Below are 22,514 nucleotides of genomic sequence, written 5' to 3'. Positions count from 1 at the left end.
TATATTCTGTCTGTTACCTGCAGGAATCATGGCTATGCCCTAGTGATATTTTGATTGTATTTTGCTCCACATTAATTTGTTTAGGTAATAAACTTTTACATATCACTTGATTTCTGAGCTTTTTAAATCAAATTAATGGGCTAAGTAAAGCTAGAGATTATTCCTACGCCCCCTCCCCCACCCCAAATAACTGTATCTGTTTTCAGCATGGTGGTTTGTCTCCCCAAGTGAGTATCTTATCTTCTCCTCCTTACTTGGCTGTGACAGCTGTGACAGGCTGACATCTTTATTCCTACAGTCTTAGGCCTCTAAAGTTAATGGGACATTCTTTCAGTTTTCATCTCATATTTGTGTTGACAGCAAACTATTCACATCCTAAATTCCTTCCCATTTTTCCTACCATGTTTCAGAATATAGAAATGTAGTAAGGCAGTAGCACTTGATACCTTTCTACTGAACTAGACGCTAGCTATTTTCCCAAAGGAGTAATCAAATGTGAATTTGTCAGGCTAGAGTAAGACCTTATGAAAACTGTTACCTGGCACATAATCATTTCTGACAACCCAAGGTAAATCTTCCATAGGGTGCCTCGCCCATAGTCTACTCTTAAACTGATGGAAATGCCAACACCTTTTGAAGGAGTCCGTAATAGAAGTAGAAATTCAAGTGATCACTGATGACACTCCAAAGAAAGTCAAGGACGAAAGTTTTAAAAATTCACCAATACTTCATACAGGCAGGAAAAGTTGAAAAAACACAAGGAAATGCCATTTTACAAACAAGAGTTGGTTAGGCAACTAAAAAACACTAATTGTTAAACCTATAATAAATAATGAGGTTTTTAAGAAAATCTAAGATGGTCTATGTATCAGACAGTATAACAAGAAAATGAAGATGCCACATAAATTTCACTTGTTATTTGAAAGAGTAGAGGGAAATGGAAAAAGTGGTTTGGATGCTTGCTAAATAAGGGCCACAGAATGGAAGAGCTGGAAAGGACCTTTGAGATATTTTTGCTAATCCCCTTATTTTATTGAAAAACGAAGGGTTAGGGAGCTTGAATGACTTACTCAAGTTACTTAGGGACTTTGTGACAGATCCAAAATAAGAATTCTCCTTACTTCTGCCCAGGTTCCCTCCTGAATATACTGGATGTCCCCCTTTCCTTTTCTTTCATTTGGCCTTGGTATCGTCATCTGATGCTAAACTCTCTTTTGGCTCTCCTTCCTTCGGTCAGGTGACCCAGAAATAATTTCAGAGCCATAATTCCACCTGATCTTCTCTAAGCCTGATTCCTATGTAAGAGAGGCATCATAGTATTGAGGATATTTAAAACATCAGTGGAGTTAGAGTCAGAAGAATTGGGTCCAAGTCACTTACCAGCAGTGCTGAATATATTATAACTATTATGATCACGGTTTCCTTAACTGTTAAATAGGCATAATTTTTTAACCCCATATGCCTCAAAGACCATATGAAGTAAGAGATGAATAATCCCCAATGTAGTAATAGAGTAAACAATTGCCCAGAACTTTTGAGTAGCTCACTGGCTCACATTTCCTTACCATGTCCACTTAATAAAACATTTATGGTGCTAATTAATTTTCCACAAATGAAAACAGTACATAACAGTATGAAAATTTTCATAAACAATTGATATTCACCAAGTATAACATAAATAAGAATAAATAATTGTCATAAATAAATAACATTTCAGAATAACAATATATAGCTAATCAAAAGCTCAAGATATTCTAAGAACATTTTAACCATGAATGTGACTTGAATTTAAAATCATAAAATAGACTATGGTTGTCTTAAGAATAGATGCTCTGTGATGGTATCCTAAATGCAGGTCTTAAAACAATTATTTGTGTTTATCCACTATGCTACTTACCAGAGGATCTACTACATACCACATGCTCAGTATATATTTGGTGACTTCATTTAAATTAAATTCAGATTCAAAGATCTGAACTGCAACTAATCAGTTGTATCCTTTGGACTACAGGGGCGATGGTGAGAGGTAGATGTTCAATAAATTTGAAGAATTAAATTTTGTGAATATATTTAAAAAGCATTAATTGTTCATTTATTATTATTAAATAATATCTAAGATGAGATTAATGATTCACATGTTTTCTTTTTCAACCTCTTTATTAAGATTTAATTAACATACCAAAAATTCACTCATTTAAAATGCACAGCTGAATTGTTTTTAGTATATTTTCTGATAGTAACATACTAATATATACTTTATATTCTATTATGATTTATTTGATACTTAATAAATATTTTAGTTTATTTACTAATTGTAATAAAGAGTTGTGCAATCATTACCACATTCTAGCTTTAGAACTTCTCATCACTCCAAAAAGAAACTCCATACCCATTAGCAGTCACTCCCCTTGCCCTCCCATGAGCCTTGCCAACTGTGGATCTGCTTTTCGTCCTTATGGATTTGCCCGTTCTGGACACCTCATATAAATGGAGCCATACAATATGTGGTTTTTTGAAACTGGTATCTTTCATTTAGCATTATGGGGTTTTCCCCCTTTATTAGAGAAGTTGTGGGTTTACAGAACAATCATGTGAAAAATAGGGGATTCCCATATACCACCCCACCACCAACACCTTGCATTGGTGTGGAACGTTTGTTATAATTGATGATGGCACATTTTTATAAGTGTACTATTAATTAAAGTCCATGGCTTAACTTAGAGTTCACTGTTAAGTATAGTTCCATGGATTTCTTTAAAAAATTTTTATTCTGTTACCACATATACAATCTAACATTTCCCTTTTTAATCATATTCAGATACATATTTGAATGCTGCTAATTGCATTCCCAATGTTATGCTACCATCACCACCATCCATTACCAAAACATTAACATCATTCCAAAAAGGAATCCTGTACATTTTAAGCCCTAACTTCCCATTCCCTATCCCCACCCCATCTCCTGGTAACCTATATTCTAGATTCTGATTCTATGAGTTTGCTTATTCTAATTGTTTTAAATCAATGAGATCAAAAAATATTTTGCTTTTGTGTCTAGCTTATTTAAACCAGAATGATTTCTTCAAGGTTCATCTATGTTGTCACATATATCAGGATTTCCTTATTTTTTATGGCTTAACAATATTCCATTGTGTGTATATATCACATTTTATTTATCCACTTACTGGTTGATAGACACTTGGGTTGCTTCCATCTTTTGCTAATTGTGACCACTGATGTCACCACTGGTGTGCAAATATCTGCATGAGCCCCTGCTTTCAAATCTTTTGGGTATATACCTACTAGTGGGATTGCCAGGACATATGGTAGTTCTACATTTAGCTTTCTAAGGAACTGCCAAACTGTCTTCCACAATGACTGCACTGTTTTCCATTGCCAGCAGCAATGAATAAGTGTTCCTATTTCTCTGCATCCTCTCCAACACTAACTATTTCCCATTTTTTTAATAGAGTCATTCTGATGGGTATGAAATGGTATCCTCATTGTGGTTTTGATTTGCATTTCCCTGACGGCTAACAATGTTGAGCCTCATTTCATGTGCCTTTTGGCCATTTGTATATCTTCTTTGGAGAAATGCCTGTTCAAGTCCTTTACCTATTTTATAATTGGGTCATTTGTCTTTTTCTTGTTAAGTTGAAGGATTTCTTTATATATACCTTATAATAATCCTTTATCATATATGTGGTTTCCAAATATTTTCTCCCATTGTGTTGGTTGTCTTTTTACCTTCATGATAAAGTCCTTTGAGATGCAAAACTTTTTATTTTGATGAGGTCCCATTTATCTATTTTTTCTTTTGTTGCTTGTGCTTTGGGTGGAAAGTGTACAAAATCATTGTCTAATATAAGATCTTCAAAATGCTTCCCCATGTTTTCTTCTAGGAGTTTGATAGTGCTAGCTCTTCTGTTTAGGTCTTTGATTCATTTTGAGTTGATATTTGTATACCGTATGAGGTAGGAGTCCTCTTTCTCTTTTTTGCAAATGGAGATCCAGTTTAGCCAACACCGTTTGTTGGAGGGACTATTCTTCCCAATTGAGTATTCTTTGCCACCTTGTCAAAAATCAGTTGGCCATAAATGTGAGGGTTGATTTCTAAGCTCTCAATTCTATTCCATTGGTCTATATGGCTGTCCGTGTGTCAGTACCATTCTGTTTTGATTACTGTGACTTTGTCATATGTTTTAAGATTGGGAAATGTGAGTCCTCCAACTTCATTCTTTTTTTAGATTGCTTTAGCTATTCAGGGACCTTTACCTTCTCACATAAATTTGATGATGGGCTTTGCCATTTCTGCAAAAAAGGTTGTTGGAATTTTGATGCGTATTACATTGAATCTATAAATTGATTTGGGTAATATTGACATCTTAATATTTAGTTTTCCAATCCATGAACTTGGAATATCCTCCCATTTATTTAGGCCTTCTTTGATTGCTTTTAACAATGTTTTGTAGTTTTCTGTATAGAGGTCCTTTTCATACTTGTTAGATTTTTTCCTACATTTTTGATTCGTTTAGTTGCTATTGTAATTGGAATTTTTTCTTAATTTCTTGTTTGTGCATTGCTTATTTATAGAAACACTACTGATTTTTGGGTTTTGAACTTGTAGCCTGCCACTTTGGTGAATTAATTTATTAGCTCTAATAGCTTTGCTGTAGATTTTTCTGCATTTTCTATATATAGTACCATATCATCTGCAAATAAATGTTCTACTTCTTACTTTCCAGTTTGGATGCCTTTTATTTCTTTTTCTTGTCTATTGCTCTGGGAAGAACTTCCAGTACAATGTCAAATAATATTGGTGACAGTGGGCATCCATGTCTTGTTCCTGATCTTAGAGGAAAAGCTTTCAGTCTTTCACCATTAAGTAGGATGTTAACTGTGGGCTTTTCATGTATGTCCTTATCATTTTGAGGAAGTTTCCTTCTGTTCCTAGTGTTCCAAGTGTTTTTCTAAAGAAAGTGTGCTGTATTTTGTCAAATGCCTTTTCTGGGTCAATTGATAAGATCATGTGGTTTTCTCCCCCTTTATTCTGTTAATGTGGTATATTTCATTAATTAGTTTTCTTATGTTGAACCAACCTTGCATACCAGGGATAAATCCCACCTTATCATGGTGTATAATTATTCTAACATTCTGTTGGATTTGGCTTGCTGGTGTTTTGTGGAGGATTTTTACAAATATATTTTTTAGAGATATTGCTCTGTAGTTTTCTTTTCTTATGGTATTTTTATCTGGCCTTGGTATGAGGGTGATGTTGGCCTTGTAGAATGAATTAGGGAGTGTTCCTGCCTCTTTAATATTTTGGAACAGTTTGAGCAGAATTGGAGTTAATTCTTTTTAGAATGCCTGGTAGAATTCCCCTGTGAAGCCATTTGGTCTTGGGCTGTTCCTTGTTTTCTTTGTTGGGAGGTTTTTGATTACTGAATCAATCTCTTTACTGGTAATTGGTTTGGTTTGTTGAGATCTTCTATTGCTTCTTCAGGTTTTTTTTCTTTTTTAGGTTGGGATATGACCTTTATTGAGCTTATCCACCAGAGTGGAAATAATGTCTATACAAAATCAAATGTTTGTTACTATAACTTCTGAATCACAATTAAAATCCAAACAATTTTTTAAACAGTCAACTCAATCAAAACCCACTACTTCAGAATCAATAGCTTCTTTGAAGCCACAGAAACATTTAAATATGATTAAGACTCAAATGCAGAAATTTGTTTGGTTGGAAAGCTAATTAAACTTCCAACTTGCTCAAATAGAATTACAAAAAGGCAAAATTGTGTTTTTCACAGAGATACAGTGCACTGAAATCACCAACACTGGAGAGCTGTTAGAGTATTTAGAGTGTTGAGATAATAGGAGTCCAGGCATCCTTTAGACAGTCTTCTGTTGTCCTTTCTTCCCAGTCAGAGATTTGTGCATATGTGGAATGACACCACCACCAGCAATTGTAGCCTTGATCCTAGAGTCCAATTCTTCGTCTCCACGAATACCAAGTTGCAAATGACAAGGGGCTGTTTATCTTTAAATCTTTTGATGCATTTCCTGCCAGTTCAAGTACCTTCATGGTGAGGTACTCCAGGATGGCTGCACGGTACGCAGTGGAGTCGCACCACACGTCCATGACTGGTCATCCTAGATTTCAAGTGTCGATGAATGTGGCCCACCGTAAACTGCGAGCCGGGTCTCTGAGAGCGGAAAACTGCCTTTGTCTTGGCCTTTCCGGAGTCCTTCCCAGCCTTCCCGCCAGCCATTTCTGATTCTGCTGAAGCTCAAACAAAAAAAAAGGCAGAGAAAGGGCTAGTCAAACACACAGCGAGATCCCACCGCCTACTCCTTCATCACACTGTGATTCAAAGTGCTTCTATTGCTTCTTGAGTCAATGTAGGTAGTTCATGTGTTTCTAAGAATTTTTCCGTTTCATCTAGGTTATCTAATTTATTGGTGTACAGCTGCTCATAGTATCCACTTATAGTCATTTTTATTTCAACAGGTCAGTAGTAATGCCTCCCTTTTCATTTCTAATTTTCATTATCTGTATCCTCTCTCTTTTTTTCTTAGTCAGTAAAGATTGGTCGATTTTGTTGATTGTTTCAAAGAACCAACTTTTAGTTGCGTTTATTCCTTCTTTTTTTTTTTTTTTTTTGTTCTTTTTCATTGATCTCTACTCTAATCTTTGTTATTTCCTTCCTTCTGTTTGCTTTGGGTATAGTTGGCTCTTCCTTTTCCGGTTCTTTCAGTTTTGAGGTTATGTTTCTGATTTTGAAGTCTTTCTTCTTTTTTAATGTAAACATTTAGAGCTATTAATTTTCCTCTTGGTACTGCCTTTGGTGAATACCATAGGTTTTGGTATTTAGTATGTTCATTTTCAGTCACCTCAAGTGATTTCCCAATTTCACATCTGATTTCCTTTTTAAACCATTGGTCGTTTAAGAGTATGGAGTTTAATTTCCACATATTTGTTAATTTTCCCTTTATCCCTCTGTTACTGATTTCTAGCTTCATTCCACTGTGGTAAGAGAATACACATTGCATGATTTCAATATTTTTTAATTTATTAAGATTTGTTTTGTGGCTATACATATGATCAAACCTGGAGAATGATACATGTGCACTTGAAAAGAATGTGTATTCTGTTTTCAGTTGGGTGCAGTGTTCTATATATGTCTGCTAGTTCTATTTGGTTTAGTGTATCCTTCAAGTCCTGTGCTCGCTTATTGATCTTCTGACTAGATATTCTACCTAATGTTGAGAGTGTATCTGCTAAAGCCTCCTACTATTAATGTAGAACCATCAATTTCTCCCTTCAAATCTCAGTATTTGCTTCATATATTTTGGGGTTCTGCTGTTAGGTGTACACGTATTTTTAACTGTTGCATCTTCCTGTCTAATTACCCCCTTTGTCAGTATGTAATGACCATCTCTGTCACTTATAACTGTTTTTGACTCAAAGTCTGTTTCATCCAATATTAGTATAGCCACCCCAGCTCACACTTAGTAACTACTTGTATGGTATCTATCTTTCCATTGCTTCACTTTCAACTTACTTATATATGTCTTCAAATTTAAGGTTAGTCTTTTGCAGACAGCATATAGTTGAGCCATGCTTTTTTACCCATTCTACCAATCTCTGTCTTTTGACTGGAAATTTTAAATCATTTACATTTAAAGTCACTACTCTTAATACAGGGCTTTCTTTTTCCATTTTGCTGTTAAGTCTTTGTCTTAAACCTGTTTTTTCCCTCACTTCCATTAAAGTCTATATTTGTATTCATGTGTTTTCTTGCATCGTATCATATTGAGTGCTTTCTCATTTCTATCTGGTTTTATTTTTCACCTGTTTTTCCTTGTGTTCACAAAAGGGTTAAAATTTAACTTCCTAAATATATAACAATTGTATTTGGTTTGATAACAATTTAACTTCAATAGCATGCACATATACTTTTCCTGTATCCACCCCACCTCCCACCACCCACTAATTTTGGTACTTCTTACCACTTTTATCTTTGTATGTTGGCCCCAAACCTAGATTTGTATGCATTCGCATTTTTAGCACTTGTAGAAAGTAAGAAGTGCTGTTACATGTCAAACAACACATTACAATAATACTGGCATTTATACTTACCCTATTGGTTAACTTTACCACAGGTCTTTATTTCTTTATGATTCTTTGAACCACTGTCTAGTGTCCTTTCATTTCAGTTGAATAACTCCTTTTAGCATTGCTTGTAGGGAGGATCTAGATATGATGTACTCCCTCAGCTTTTGTTTATCTATGAATGTCTAAATCTTTCTCCCTCATTTTTGAGAGTCTCAGGGGATATAAAATTCTTGGCTGCCAGTTATTTTCCTTCAGCACTTTTAGTACTTCAATCCACTGCCTTCTTGCCTTCTTCTGATGAGAAACTGGCATTCAATCTTATTGGGACTCCCTTGTGCATAATGCATTGCTTTTCTCTTGCAGCTTTCAGACCTCTCTCCTTGTCTTTTGCATTTGATTGTGCAATCAATATGATGGAGTATATTTTTCTTCACGTTTATCCTGTTTCTTGTTCTCTGGGCTTCTTGGACCTGCATATTCATGTCTTTTGTTAAGTTTGGTAAGTTCTCTGTCATTATTTCCTTGGATATGCCTTCTGCCCCTCTCTCTTTCTTCTCCTTTTGGGACTCCCATAATGCATATATTGGTGCACTTGATGGTGTAACATAGCCGTCCTAGGCTATTTTCAGTTTTAGTGTTTCTTTTTTCTTTCTGCATCTCATTTCAAGTGTCTTGTCTTCAAGTTCACTGATTCTTTCTTCAGTCAGTCTATTCTGTTCTTGAAACTCTCCTAGGTATTTTTCATTTCAGTTATTGTGTGGTCTTCCACTCCAGTAGTTTAGTTCTGTTTGATTCCTTTTTAAAATTTCTCTTTACTTAGATTCTCATGTTGTTCATTCATTGTTTTCTTAGTATCTTGTAGTTATTTCTCTGTACTTTCCTTTATCTCATTAAGTGTTTTTAAGATCAGTTTTTTAAAAACTTTGTTTGGTATGTCCATGTTCTTGTCTTCTTCACTGGTGTTTTGTGTATTTTTATCCTCTTCCTTTGGATGGGCCATCATTTCTTCTTTCATTGTTTGTCTTGTACTCTTTTGTTGCTGATTGTAAATTTTAATATTTTAAAACGTTATCACTGAGATTTCCTCCTGCCTGTTTCTTGATTTTGTAACCAGCTGGTGATAAGACAGAAATTTTCTTGAGCTTCAGCCCTCCTATCAGGGAGCACCACCCAAGGTGAATGCAGTGTGCTGTGCTTTCCCTGTCTTACTGGGCCTCTGTCTTGTTCTGGGCTTTTGCTTGTCAGTTGTTTTGGAGTTCCTATGTTTATAGGAGTTCATTGTCCTTTCTATTTCCCAGGAGACAAACCTCCCACTCCTGGGTACCTAAAGCCAGCGGGCCTTTGTCCCAGACTGTCTGCCTCTACAGTTTTTACACTCATTTCAGTGTCTCTGGCTGCTTTTGCCTGGAGGGCAAATTCTGGGAGGAGGGACACTTGGGTGAGGACTTTCCCAATTTGCTCTTTTCCCACCAAACAGGGCCAAGAACCAAAAAAGGGTGGCACAGATGGGCTTCAGAGTGTCCTGCAAAGGTCACCAAAAACTCTGATGGATCCCCAAAGCTGAGGTGTGCTGGCCTGCCCAGCAAATGCAGCACTCTAGCTAACTTTCCTCTGCCGCCCTGCAGAAGCCTGCGTCTTTAAGACTCCACTACCTCTGCCTCTGTTCAGGGAGAGTTGAAACAATGTCTTCTGCCATGTTCCCGGTAAGTTGAAACAATAGCTGCCCTCAGAGCCAGGACCCAGCCATCTGAATTTGCTAGTCAAAAGCCATGATTGGCTGTGCACCCCTGCTCTTGGAGAACAGGATTTTTATGTCTCTTTCTGTTAGCACACGGTGACCAGCCATGTGAGTATGGGATGGGCATAGTAGCCACCACATGGAGAGGGCAATTTATAGGTCTTTATTGTAATTTATCAGTCTCTTCCTCCTACTCTTCCCTGGCTGCTATACCATATTCTTCTGCCCTCTAGTGTTTCAAAATAATTGTTTCAGATAGTTCCTGCTTGTTTTATGGTTTTTGTAGTGGGAACACTGAGTCCTGGAGCTCCCTACTCTGCCATCTTCCCAGAAAGTTCCTTAGCATTGTTTGTGAGTTTAATACATGTTGTAACATATATCAGTACTCCATTTCTTTTATTGAAGAATAATATTCCATGGTATGGATATACCACACTTTATCTATTCATCATGGACATTTGAGTTGTTTTTATGTTTTGGTTGTTATAAAAATACTGCTGTGTACAACTGTGTGCACATTTTTGTGAGGATATATATTTTCATTTTTCTTGGATATATACCTAGGTGTGGAATTGCTGGGTAATATAGTAACTCTTGTTTAAAATTTGAGAGATTGACAAAATGTTTTCCAGAGTGGTTGCACCGTTTTATGTTCCCAAGCGTAAGGTTTCCAGTTTGCCCACATCCTCACTACTACTTGTTATTGTCGGCCACCTTTTGATCCATGTTTCAGCCAACCACCCAAACAAACTGTTAATGCCCTTTCTAACCCCTTGAGCTACAACTTTGAATGCAGAATCTCTGCTTAGTGGACCCATATCAATAAATTCAGAATGATCCAACTTTATATTCCTTCCACCATTATTCCACACCCTTAATATCCCATTCCCATACATATTTCCCTGATTTCTGTCTATATAAATTGGAAAACTCATGCAGTTCTTTTGGAGTATAGCATACTTTCTCATGGATCACACTTTGTACCTCAGCTTTCAGAGCCTTTTGGGACTTTAGTTAAAGGACTGGAAGCAAAGACTGGTGGTTGGGGTGGGTCATAAAAAGAATTAGAAGTATCCTTCAACCCAATTACCTTAGGGCATTCCACTGCAGTTTCACCTAGTGAGACAGGATTAATCTCTCCAGACAGAGGAGTGAGGGCTGTTTCCCCAGGGGAGGTGATTACAGGTTTAGCAGGCACTGAGGTGTTAACCTCTTCAAGCAGAAGTTGATGGCCAGCTCCTCAGGGAAGACTGGAGGTTGGGAAGCTGTTTCTTCAAGGCAGGCTGTTGGTCTGGGTAGCTGTCTCCTCAGGGCAGGCTGGAGATTGAGTGACTCTAACCTCGTGGCAGGCTGAAGGTGGTGGTGGTGATGGGGTGCTGTTTCCTCATGGCAGACCATTACAGGTAATATGTAGCAAAGACTCAGCATAATCCAGAGTTCCAGTGTCCCCATTGCCATCATTATCAACGCATGTGTCCCCATCCCAATTTTCAGGATCCCATTCTTTTCCAATAAATGTCTTTACTTTAACAGCAGATACCTGAGAGTTTGAGATTTTAGTTTACATTGTAAATCTGCTACTTGCACAGTGAGACTCTGGGTCTGTTTTTTCAGAGATCTCAAGTCTGCATTCATAGGAAATAAGATTTTCTTTCAGGGCACACATAGAAACCTTTACATCTTTCATATGGCATTTAAGTTCCAAATTTGAAGCCTTCAGCTCATCCCTTTCTCTTATAACTCTATCTAGTTTGTTTAAGAACAAACCAACATCATTACACCTCTTAATTCCACAAAACTCTCTTAAGGTGTCAAAAACTCTGTCATCCAGAGCCTTGCCTCATACAACGGTATGATTAGGAGAATCAGATCATGATATTTTGCATACCCCATTGCCAACTCACATCATGGATTGTCAGTGCCATCTTAATTATTGGAAATAGAGTCATTAGTGCCTTTGAATCTAATCAGAGTAGAAAACCAATTGTAAAAGCCCAAATTAAGATTCTGTTTCTCAAGAACCACTCCTGTTACCAAGCTGTATTAGTAAGGGTTCTTTCAGGAAACAGAATTAATGGAAGATATCTGTAAATATGAGATTTCATATAAGTGTCTCACGGAATTGTGGAGATGCACGAGTCTAGATTCTGTAGGGCAGGTAGCAAGCTGGCAACTCTGATGAAGGTCATCGATGAACTCCCCCTAAGAGAAGCTAGCTAGCCAAAGAAGAGATATTCCATAGGTAGACTGTGAGCTGGCACTCCAATGAGAGTTTTCAATGAATTCCCCAGGAAAGGCTGGCTGACTGAAGAAGTGAAAATTCTCTCTCTTCTCCCTTAAAAGCTTGGATGGATTGGGCTGATTGAATTCTCTCATTGCAGAAGACACTCCCTTCATTGATGTAATCAGTGACAGATGCAGTAAATTGACTAATGATTTAATAAACCAGCCTTATGGTTTATTAACCAGCTGCAAATGTCCTTGCAGTAATGGTTAGGCCAGTGCTTGCTTGACCAGACACCTGGGTAACAACACCTGACCAAATTCACACATGAATCCAATCATCACATGCCCTTTATCATGTTGAAGAAGTTCCATTCTGTTCCTATTTTTCTGAGTGCTTTTATCATGAAAGTGTTAAATTTTGCCAGATGCCTTTTGTAAGTCAATTGAGATAATCATTTGATTTTATCCTTCATTATATTGATGTGGTTTATTACATCAGTTGTTTTTCTTATGTTGAACCATCTTAAGGTCTTCATTTCTCTTCATTCCTTTTTCCTCTGTTCTTCAGATTGTATAACCTGTATTCATTTATCTTTAAATTCACTGATTCTTTTTTAAGCTCAGAGCTATTGTTGAGTCCTTCTAGGGTATTTTTCATTTTGATTATCATACTTTTCAGCTCCAAAATTTCCATTTAATTTTTTAAAAATAATTTCTTATCTCTTTATTTCAATAGAAAGTGGCATTGTCATATTTTTCTTTAATTCTTTAGAAATAATTTTCTTTAGTTCTTTGACCATATTTATGACTGTTTTGATGTCAGTGTCCTCTAAGTACACCAACTGGGTCAGAGGAGCCTATTGTTCAGCCAATGTTTAGTGAGAGGTTGTATTTAACATCCCCAGTCCCAGTGAGGCTTTTGCCCTTTATTGATTGATCTGTGTACAGCTTAGGGAATATTTTTAAGTCTGCCCCTCATCCTTCTCTGATTGTACTTGAGAGAGTGCAACCTGGCACTTGGGCACAGTCTTTCTCACCCCAGAGTTGACTGTGATCCCAGGAGGGCTTTTTTGGCTGTTTTATTCCCTGATCTCTCTAATTTCTGATTGTTTTGTCATTCCACTTATTGCTACTAATATCATAGACCTATGAGTTCTCTTTAATTGCTCTCCGCCAAGATCACCATTGTTTCTGATAATGCCCATTGGCATAGAATTCTCCAACTTTATTCTAAAATATGTCAATCTCTTGGTGCAGTGTCCGTTCTTCTGAAGTGACACCTGTACTTTACAAGCTAGTGCTGAGGGACATTATATACTCTGATTTTCTTGACTTGCCACTCTTGGCATAGAGCCTCTGCTTTACAAGGGAGTTGATGGGGGATGCAAGGCCTCACTAATTTTGGTCTGTCATTCCTGGAGTAGAGCTTTCACCATATAAGTGGGTCTGTGAGGGGAGAGGTATTCCTGTTTTCTCAGCTATGCCTGCCTGAAATACAGCTTCTGCATCATGAAGTTAGGGGCATGAGAAATGCCAGCAACCTGCCTCTCCAAGGGTAAAAACCATAGCTGAGGGAAGAGGGAGCTTCTGTCTACTTCTTTGCACACTGCCCAGGAGAGAGCTTCTGTAATACCTGTCTAGGGAGGGGGCAGTAATGGAGTGGGTCCTGGCTCAAACGTTACAGCTACTACTATTCTAATTGAGATTGAGTAGACTTTCTGAATGACTATTTCTCACTTTGCTATATGATCTTAGGACAATTTCTAGATACTTTAGATAGTTGTGGTTTTTTTTCTGGTGAAGTATGTTTTATTTTATGTTTACTCTTTTTGGCTCTTCTCCAGTTTTCTGCTTGTTTCCTCTGGGAGAAAGTCTGCTGCACTCCTCCATCAACCAGTCTGGAAATTGGTCTCCATAATTTTATTTTTTAAGTAAATAAATGTGTTTTAACCTTTTGTTATTAATAATAATTTCCATGGATAAATGCATTTTCTGTACTTCTATTAAGTGGAAATTTTGTTTACGTGTCTGAAGCAATCTATATTACCTAGAAAAAAGTTAAAACTGATTTTAAAAATGTGTACTGATTTAAAAATGAGGGCATAACAATAAGGAAATGCTAAATTTTGGAGGACTCTGAATTTCTATAAACCCAGATATTTGAATTAATGCTCTTTGTGACCCTTGGCAAATCATGAAACCTTTTTAGGATTTCATTTATTCAAAAGGGGATGGTAATTCTGAGCTTCACAGAGTGTAATTATGAAGATAAATAAGGGAGTTAAGACAAGGTTGTTGAAAGATACTGTGGTTTAATTTGACTGATTTAGGTTCAGAGCCTGGCTCTGTCACTTCCTATCTGTGAGCATTTTGCCAATTTGTTTATTGTCTATGGGCCTCAGTTTTTTATTTGTAAAATGAAGGTAATAGCAGCTATCTCATTCAGTTATGATATTAAGATAATCTATATAAGTGCCTTGTACATTGCCTCCCACAGAGTAGAAGATAATTTGTAAATGATTATTAAATTAATAATAATTATTATTAGATATTAAGGCTAATATTAATAATAATGAGGAATCACTTTGGTAGTGAATCTTTACCTGACTCAGATACTCTGACTCAATCAATTAGAATGCTTTTGACTGCAAGTAACAGAAAAATCCATTCAGCAACAAAAATGCCAATGCATGGAAGAAATCCAGAAGTAGGGGATGATCAGGGTTGGTTAAGATAGTGGCTCAAATGTTTCATCAAGGACCCAGATTCTTTCAGTCTTTTATTTTCCTATGTTCAGGGTTTGCCTTTTCCTATAAGGTTAACTCCTTTCAGGGCCCAAGATGGCAGCTACAATTCTAGGCAACACATGCAGATTATAATGTCCATAGGCTGAAAATGGAATGTCTCTGTCTTTTGTTCCCTTTTAAGAACAAAGAAAACTCTCTTAAAAAGTTTCTAGTATGATTGTCCTCAGTTTTCATTAATCAGAATTGTGTCACATGCCTATTTATTTTTATTTTGTATTTTATTTAATTTTTAATGCAATTTTATTGAGATATATTCACATACCAAATAACCATCCAAGTGTACAATCAGTGGTTCATGGTATCATCATATAGTTGTGCATTCATCACCACAATCAATTTCTGAATATTTTCATTACTCCAAAAGAAAAATAAAAATAAGATTAAAAATAAAAGTAGAAAAGAACATCCAAACATCCCATACCCCTTACCTGTCCCCATTATTTATTTATTTTTTATCTATATTTTCTTATTCATCTCTCTCCATACACTGTTAGTTGCAAGGTTTTCACAATTACACAGGCACATCATAAAAGCTATACATACAGTCATTTTCAATAATCAAGGCTAGTGGATTACAGTTCATCTGTTAAAGGAAAAAAAAAATGGCTGTGAAAAAGAAAGAGAAGACAAGAACAACTATAAAGCTGTTACATAGCACACATACGTAGGCACACCTCTATCAAATATTTATTGCATCCTTACTACATGAGACCCTATGCTGAAAAGATACAAAGAGGAAGAAGACAAATCCCTGTACTCAGAAAATTCACAAAACTATGAAAGAGATAATATGTGTACTCAAAGTACTATAAGCTAAAAAGAAAAAAAAAGACTAGTAATTTTTAGTAAAGTTAACACATACATACATACACAGTGGTTATTATGTGCCAGGAACTTCTCTAAGCACATTACATATATTAACTCATTTAAACTTTATAAAAACCCCATTTCAAGAGGAGGAAACTGAAGCACTGAAATAACTTGCCCAAGTTTGTATAGCTAGAAAGTGGTGGAGATGAGATTCTAAACCAGGAAATCTGGCTCCAGAATCTAGGCTTACATTGCTCTGTATATTTATGTATTTGGTAACTTGGCAGGCTTTATATAGGAATGAACATGTTAAAATATTTGGTGTTACATTGAAAAAAAAGAAAATATTATAAGACTTTAGAGATATTGAGATGTTTTTAGCTAAGGAATGAAATGAAATTTTTTGGAAGAGAACATTTGGAGGTTATGTAGGATTTAGGAATGAAGGACTTCGGCAGGGACAACCTGTGGGAAAGTAAAAAAGTTGGGAAAGAGATGGGGTGTGTCAGGGTAAAGAAGGTTTTTCCAGTTTAGTTGGAGTAATGTGTAGGACACTAAATGAAGATAAAACTGGAAAATAGAATCCTAAACTCTTATTGCCAGATGATGCCTTAACTGTCATTTAGTCCAGCTCCTCAATTTTACTGATAAAAAATTGAAGCCCAGGAAGGTGAGATGACTGAATCACGATCCCACTGAGGCCAGTGGGCAGCAGACCCAGAACTGGAACTCTAGTCTTCTGACTCCTAGACCAGGGATTTCCATATTCCATAAAATTATATGATTAGATCGTGAAGATTTTTTATATTTAAGTGACAGTAAACTATTGAAGGATTTTGAGCAGGGAAAACCTGGATTTGAATCCCAGCTCCTTAACCTGCCAGCTGCATGATTTGAGAGGATTTTACTTACCCTCTTTAAACTCTGTAAAATGGTGGCAGTAAAGTATCTATCTCACAGGGTTGCTGTGAGAAGATGATGAGGTGCCTTGCACATAATAGATGCTAATCAGTGAAATCAATTTTTCCCTTCTCCTTCCCTTTATTATTTTTTCTAAGTTCTTTCCTTCCCTTTCTTTCTCTTCCTCTTTTTCTTCCTCTCTGCAGACATGGTCCCACCCTGCCAGAATCTGCGTCTCTTGGCCTGGGGGTTTCCTCTGAGGCCCTAAAAGGCTGCTCTGCCCAAATTCACAGAAGGCCAGAGTGCCAGAATGCCCGTGCCCCATCTCCTCCTCCTTGACATGCAGGGAGGGCTTCTCTGAGGCTTGTGCTCCACACAGTTTCCCAGGGTTTGCCCACAAGATTAATCTCTGGTCTCCTTCTGTGTTTACACACCCTCTTCTGGCCGTCTTCCCTTTCCTATCTCACTTCTCCACTCCTGTAATGACCTACAGAATAAACCTACTGGTGCACGAAGCCTTGCCTCAGGGGGTGCTGTAAAGGAAATCCACGCCAAGATGGGATGATAAATGACAAAGCTGAATCCTAGAAATGCAGCGAGGAAGGGGAATAGAAGCACAGATTGAAAGACTAGTCCAGGAGAAGAAGAATGACATACTACAGGGTCAGAACTGGCAGTCCACTACCTACCAAGCTAGCTTTCTCACCCATGTCATCATGCCCTCTCTTAGTTTCTTGACATTCCAGTCCTGAACTAAGCAACATAATCCCAGAAGTCTCACATAAGGTCTACTTGGGAAAATTCTCTGTGGCCTGGCTCTTGGACTGACCTCTCCTTCCCAAGATGTATAATCTCTCTAGCTTCTTGATAGTAAAATGAGGAGGATGGAAACATCAGCAGTAAAATTCACTGTGATTCTGGGAACCAGGGTATTCCCAAAGCACAGAGACACCTAAAACTGTCATTTTCAGTATTACTGTGGTGTTGCTGGTGATGAAGGCAGCCCAGAGCCGTTGTCTCCTTATCTAGGGACTTCAGGGTTTCTGGAACCATGAATGGAGATGGGCCTAGGCCAGGAAGAGGTCTTATGTTTTATTTTCTCTGAGACTGCATGAGGTTTGTCAACAAAAAGCTGAGAACTCTTATTGCTTAGCCTTAACTTGTACCTAGATGCCTTGAACTTGGCAAGGTTGTCTTTGACTCCTTGTCCATTGTCTCCTGTTTCACTCATCCATCTCCTAATGAGACCTTCTTTGTGTGACAATGCAGAATCCGAGTGGTGCAAAAGGCTAATGGGAAGGGATGTCTTTAGTAGACTCCCATGAAAATATCTTTTAAAGTGTACAGAGCCAGGAGAATGAAACAGACCATTGTTCAGAGGAACCTTCTAGCATTCTAGGGAATCAGAGACACCCACACTGCATTAATGATTAAGACTAGACATTCTGAGGAGATTATCACTGATATTGCCCCACGGCTGGATGACTGTGATGCCCCTTTCCTGCAGTAACACTCAGGCTACAGAATAATGTGAGAAATAGTTTTCAAACTTTTTGAGGTTTGGAGTATGCTTTGTGTTTTTGAAATTTAAGATAAACATGGGCAGATTACAGGCAGATAATTCCCTAAAAATTAATTGGTTGAAAACAGTTGTTGAAATTGGGATATTGATCAAAAGTGTTTATTACCAGCCCCTGCAGCTTTTCACTGAGTGATGCTTTTCACAGATGACCACTCCTTTATAAAACTCACTTGTTCATAAAAGAGGATACCACTAATCATGTATTAAGTATTTAGGGTGAATGGCACAATACTGTTTAGTTATTAGAAAGCTCAATTAATAAGAAAAGATATAGAAAATGTTTCCAATCTCTTTATTTCCCATTCCTGTGTTGAAACAATGTTCTAAATCATGATGTTCTTTTCAAAAGTATCTGATAGAAAGGAAAGGAAATGAAATGGGACATGCATTTGTTTGTTTCGGAGTTTTATTTTTCTTTATATGAAATGGCTTGTCAGCTACTGACCAGGGGCTGAGAACACGAGGGTGAAATACCACGGTCCTGGCCGTCAGGTGACCGTCACTCTCCTCTGGCTCTAATGCAGAATAGGGTGGAAGTGAGACAGTAATTAGGGATAAAAAAAAAAAAGGACAGAAAAAGAACAGTAATAAGTCAATGAAGAGTATAGGAAGATATAAAGATTGACAGAAAATGCAGGTTGACCCTAAAAGTGAGAAATCTTAGGCTATGAGATCCATAGACAGCTTTGTCAGTCTGAGCATTGCACAGTCACCTGCCTGAGCAGCCAGGGGGACTGAAATCAGGACCAAATTTCACCTTCAAGTTGGTGCCCTGATGGGAGCTTTATCTGCCCCTGCAAACAGGCATATTTTTCTAATTCGCCATAAGGCACTGCCTAGGATATCTGAAACCCTGGATCCAAAGAAGGTGTGCCTTTAAAACTAAAAAACAGTTAAGGAGAGTGACACTTGATGGAACCAGTATTCTGCACTAAATCAAGGATCTTCTTAACAATTTTTTCCAGTGTAAAGAATTCAAGAGTATATTTTCAATACTTCCTGGTATACATATTGTAGCTTATAATAAAGCTATAGAAATATGTTTTCAAATGTTGATTAAGTTCTTTAGCCAGTTTAAGAATGTATATTAAATAAAACAAGTACCCTTAAAAAAAAATGGCTTGTCAAAATTCCTTAAATTACAAAAAGTCATAAAAACATAGTTAAATATCATAGAAATTGGACAAAATAGCTTTTAAATTGTTTTTAAAAGTTCAAAATTCCTCTAGGGTGCTTAAAATTAATAATATATGAGCAAGTGGTTGGACACTTTAAATTTTTAACAATTTATTTTGGGTAATTTATTTAGAAAGAAACATAATTTTATAATTTCAGAAAATATTACCAAACCAGAGCAGGCATAGTTAGTTTAAATGATTTTAAAATAATTTTCTTAGATTTGAGAAACAAATAAAAATACTAAAATATAAATTAACGTTTGTAAAACAAAGTAAAAAAAATTACTCCAAACCAAATATTTTCTTAAGAAGAAGTTTAAAATGAATCATAGGATTAAAAGTTGTAAACTGGCCTCATGGTACAGAGAAATTGCAAATTTATTTAAAAACAAATAGCAATGAGTGTAAATATTTTCATTTTCAACCAATTTGTGATTTTAACCATTTTAATTTTGAGCAATTACATGGATGGAGAAATTTTAGTCTTAAATTCTATGCAGGGCTCATTTTATCCAATGTTCCAACAACATCAGGTGACTTTCATATACATGAGTCCCAAAATAACTTAATGAGACTAGAAATAAAGACCCTGGGGTTGATGATCGACTAGTAGATGGAAGGTTTCATTCTCTCATCCAATATTCTGTGACTTTGGATGTCCCTGTCTTTTGAGGCAGCATGTACAGTACCTGAATGTGTGGTGTACTGAATTATGTACCCTGATTTAGACAAGTTCTTGGTCTTGACCATCATTCCTGTACATTTGAATCTGTTGTAAATAGGCTCTCTTGAAGATGTTACTTTAGTTAAGGTGTGGACCAACTGAATGAGAATAGGCCTTAATCTGGATCACTAGAGCCCTTTATAGGCAGAAAAAATTGAGGCATACAGAGTAAAAGCTATGGGAAGCTGCCAGAAGCAGGAAAGTCAGCAGGGAATTCAATAGATACCTGGAAGACAAAGGAGAGGACTTGCCCTGTGAAGGGAAGCAGAGATGCAAGATAAGGAACCCAAAGATTATGGCATCCTAAGGACTCTGGGAGAAAGCAAGCCTCCCAGTCTGCAAAGCCGTGAGCCAATAAATTCCTACTGTTAAGACAAACCATTGTGTGATATTTATCTTAGCAGCCTGGGAAACTGAGACAGTATGTGATGACTCTGCTGTCGAGCACAGAGAGCATGGAATATGGACAACTGCGCCGTGGAGCGTTGTTCCTCAAACGGAAGCTTTTCGAGATGATTTCCTGCTTTGGGTCCTATCAAGCCAGTTATGGACAACGTAAGGGGTGACTCTCTTACATGTTTCACTATGAAATATTTTGGTACAGTAGTTGTGGGCTGTTTACTGAAGGACAGTAGTAAGGTAAGTCTTAATAAAGTACTGTAGCAAGCAAAATAGTATCCACACAAGCAGCATTACTGAATTGGGTGTGTCATAAACACTGCCTATGATTTGGATTCCAAATTTCCTTGATGGGGACAGAGCTGTAAAATACCAACCTTAAAAATTAAGGAGACTTGCATACTTCATGAAAATGTCAAGGATGAGGTCTTTTAAGTAGATCATTATATTAGTCACCTCAGGCTCCATAACAGCAAAGCTTGGAAAGGACACCTGATCAAATTCTTTGTAAATTGAGTCATAAGAAATTTTTCATATGTAACATTTCATATTACTAAATTAGTGCCCAGTGGAGATTTTACATTACTGATTCTTGGTGAAAAGAGAGACTGTCAGTTCTAACTGAAAAGGCAGTAGATTTTTATGAGTAAAGGCAACAGGCTGAGCCATATGGATTTCCTAAGGCATGGCTTTGAAGTTGAAAGTGAGCCTCTGCCTTAGAAGCCTAGAGGTATTTGGTGAAAAACAATCTGTGAGCTGTGAAACTGTAAAACAGTTTTGTGGATCATTCCATGAAGTCGTTTCTGACCTGATCTCCTTCTTCAATAGTGTTATGATATTGAACAAAACTGCCCTACTGGGGGGTTTTTTCCTTTCCATTTTCTATTCTTTCAAGTGCTAAAGAATTAAGGTTTCCATAAATCAAAACTTTTGGTGATAGAAAGTTAATCATCATAGCTTTGTATATTTATTAAACTTTTCTACTTAAAAAGTTATGTAGGTAATACATACTCAGTGTAATAAATCAAACAAATAAAAGTAAATAAAATATCATCTCCCTTCCTGCTCCTCCTCCAGAAGTGAACAATATTGCCAGTTTGATATTTATCATAAGTATTCTTCTCATTTCTGTATGCAATGTGATGTTGTAGTTCTTTCAAACAAGAAATAGAATGTATTTCTCCATCCCTAGATTCTGGCTAGAGAGGATTATTTTGGTCAGTGGGACACTATCAGACATGATGAAAAGCACCTGCCTTTGGGGCTTGTCCTAATCACCTTGTGAAGTCCTTCAGGTCTGTAGTCAGTCCAAATCATGCAGCAAAAGTAGTATTTAAAAAAGATTTCTGTAGTCTTCAGCTTAGTAGCCAGCCTTGTATCAAGTGTTGCGTGGCCTTAGAATTTAAATGCAATAAAATCTCTAAATGCATGTACAAATATTTGTTTTATTTTTAAGAGGTCAAGCATGGTGATGAGTCAGCCGTGAGTCCTAAGAATGCGGAAACATGGACTGTTTAGTTTAAAAACTTTTAAATAAAACAGAAAAGGCGGAGGCATAATAGTTGTCACTTCTCACCTTTTGTACTCTCGTCTCCATTCAGCCTGGGCTCTTCTTGCATATTCACCTGTTCCCATGTTTGCTTGGTGTTCCTATCCTGCAGGGACATGAAGAATTTACACTAATATGAAAGGAATGAAATGGGTTAACTTTTTTGATGTGGTTATTTGTCTTTTAAAGAAACCTATAAAGAGATTACAGTTTAGTCCAAAGGCATAAACTGCTTATAGCTGAATTTTAGGCAAGGGATATCTGATTGTTGGAAGGTCACATACAACTGCTTCCACCTCAGCCGGTCTGTCCCTGATACCTTCTCGGATAAAACACTGCTGTTATTTAACCCAGGATTAAATTGTATGTAATTGGAGATAGAATATTTTTCCATTTTATGAACAGAAGTGATAAAAGAGGAGAAATCATTGTAGTAATATGTTTCTGATTTAGAATTAGGAGATTGGTCACAAATGGAACCA

At 36.9% G+C, this 22,514-nt stretch overlaps 1 pseudogene; it reads right to left on the bottom strand.

Annotated features, from left to right (window-relative positions):
• Nucleotides 1-5,892: 5,892 nt before the first annotated feature.
• On the bottom strand, nt 5,893-6,272 carry LOC119516600 (annotated as a pseudogene).
• Nucleotides 6,273-22,514: the final 16,242 nt, after the last annotated feature.

Source organism: Choloepus didactylus, chromosome 2 (genome assembly GCF_015220235.1).
Source record: "Choloepus didactylus isolate mChoDid1 chromosome 2, mChoDid1.pri, whole genome shotgun sequence".
Taxonomy (NCBI): domain Eukaryota; kingdom Metazoa; phylum Chordata; class Mammalia; order Pilosa; family Megalonychidae; genus Choloepus; species Choloepus didactylus.
Note: the sequence above shows the minus strand (reverse complement) of the source record. Positions and strands in the feature narration are given on the sequence as shown.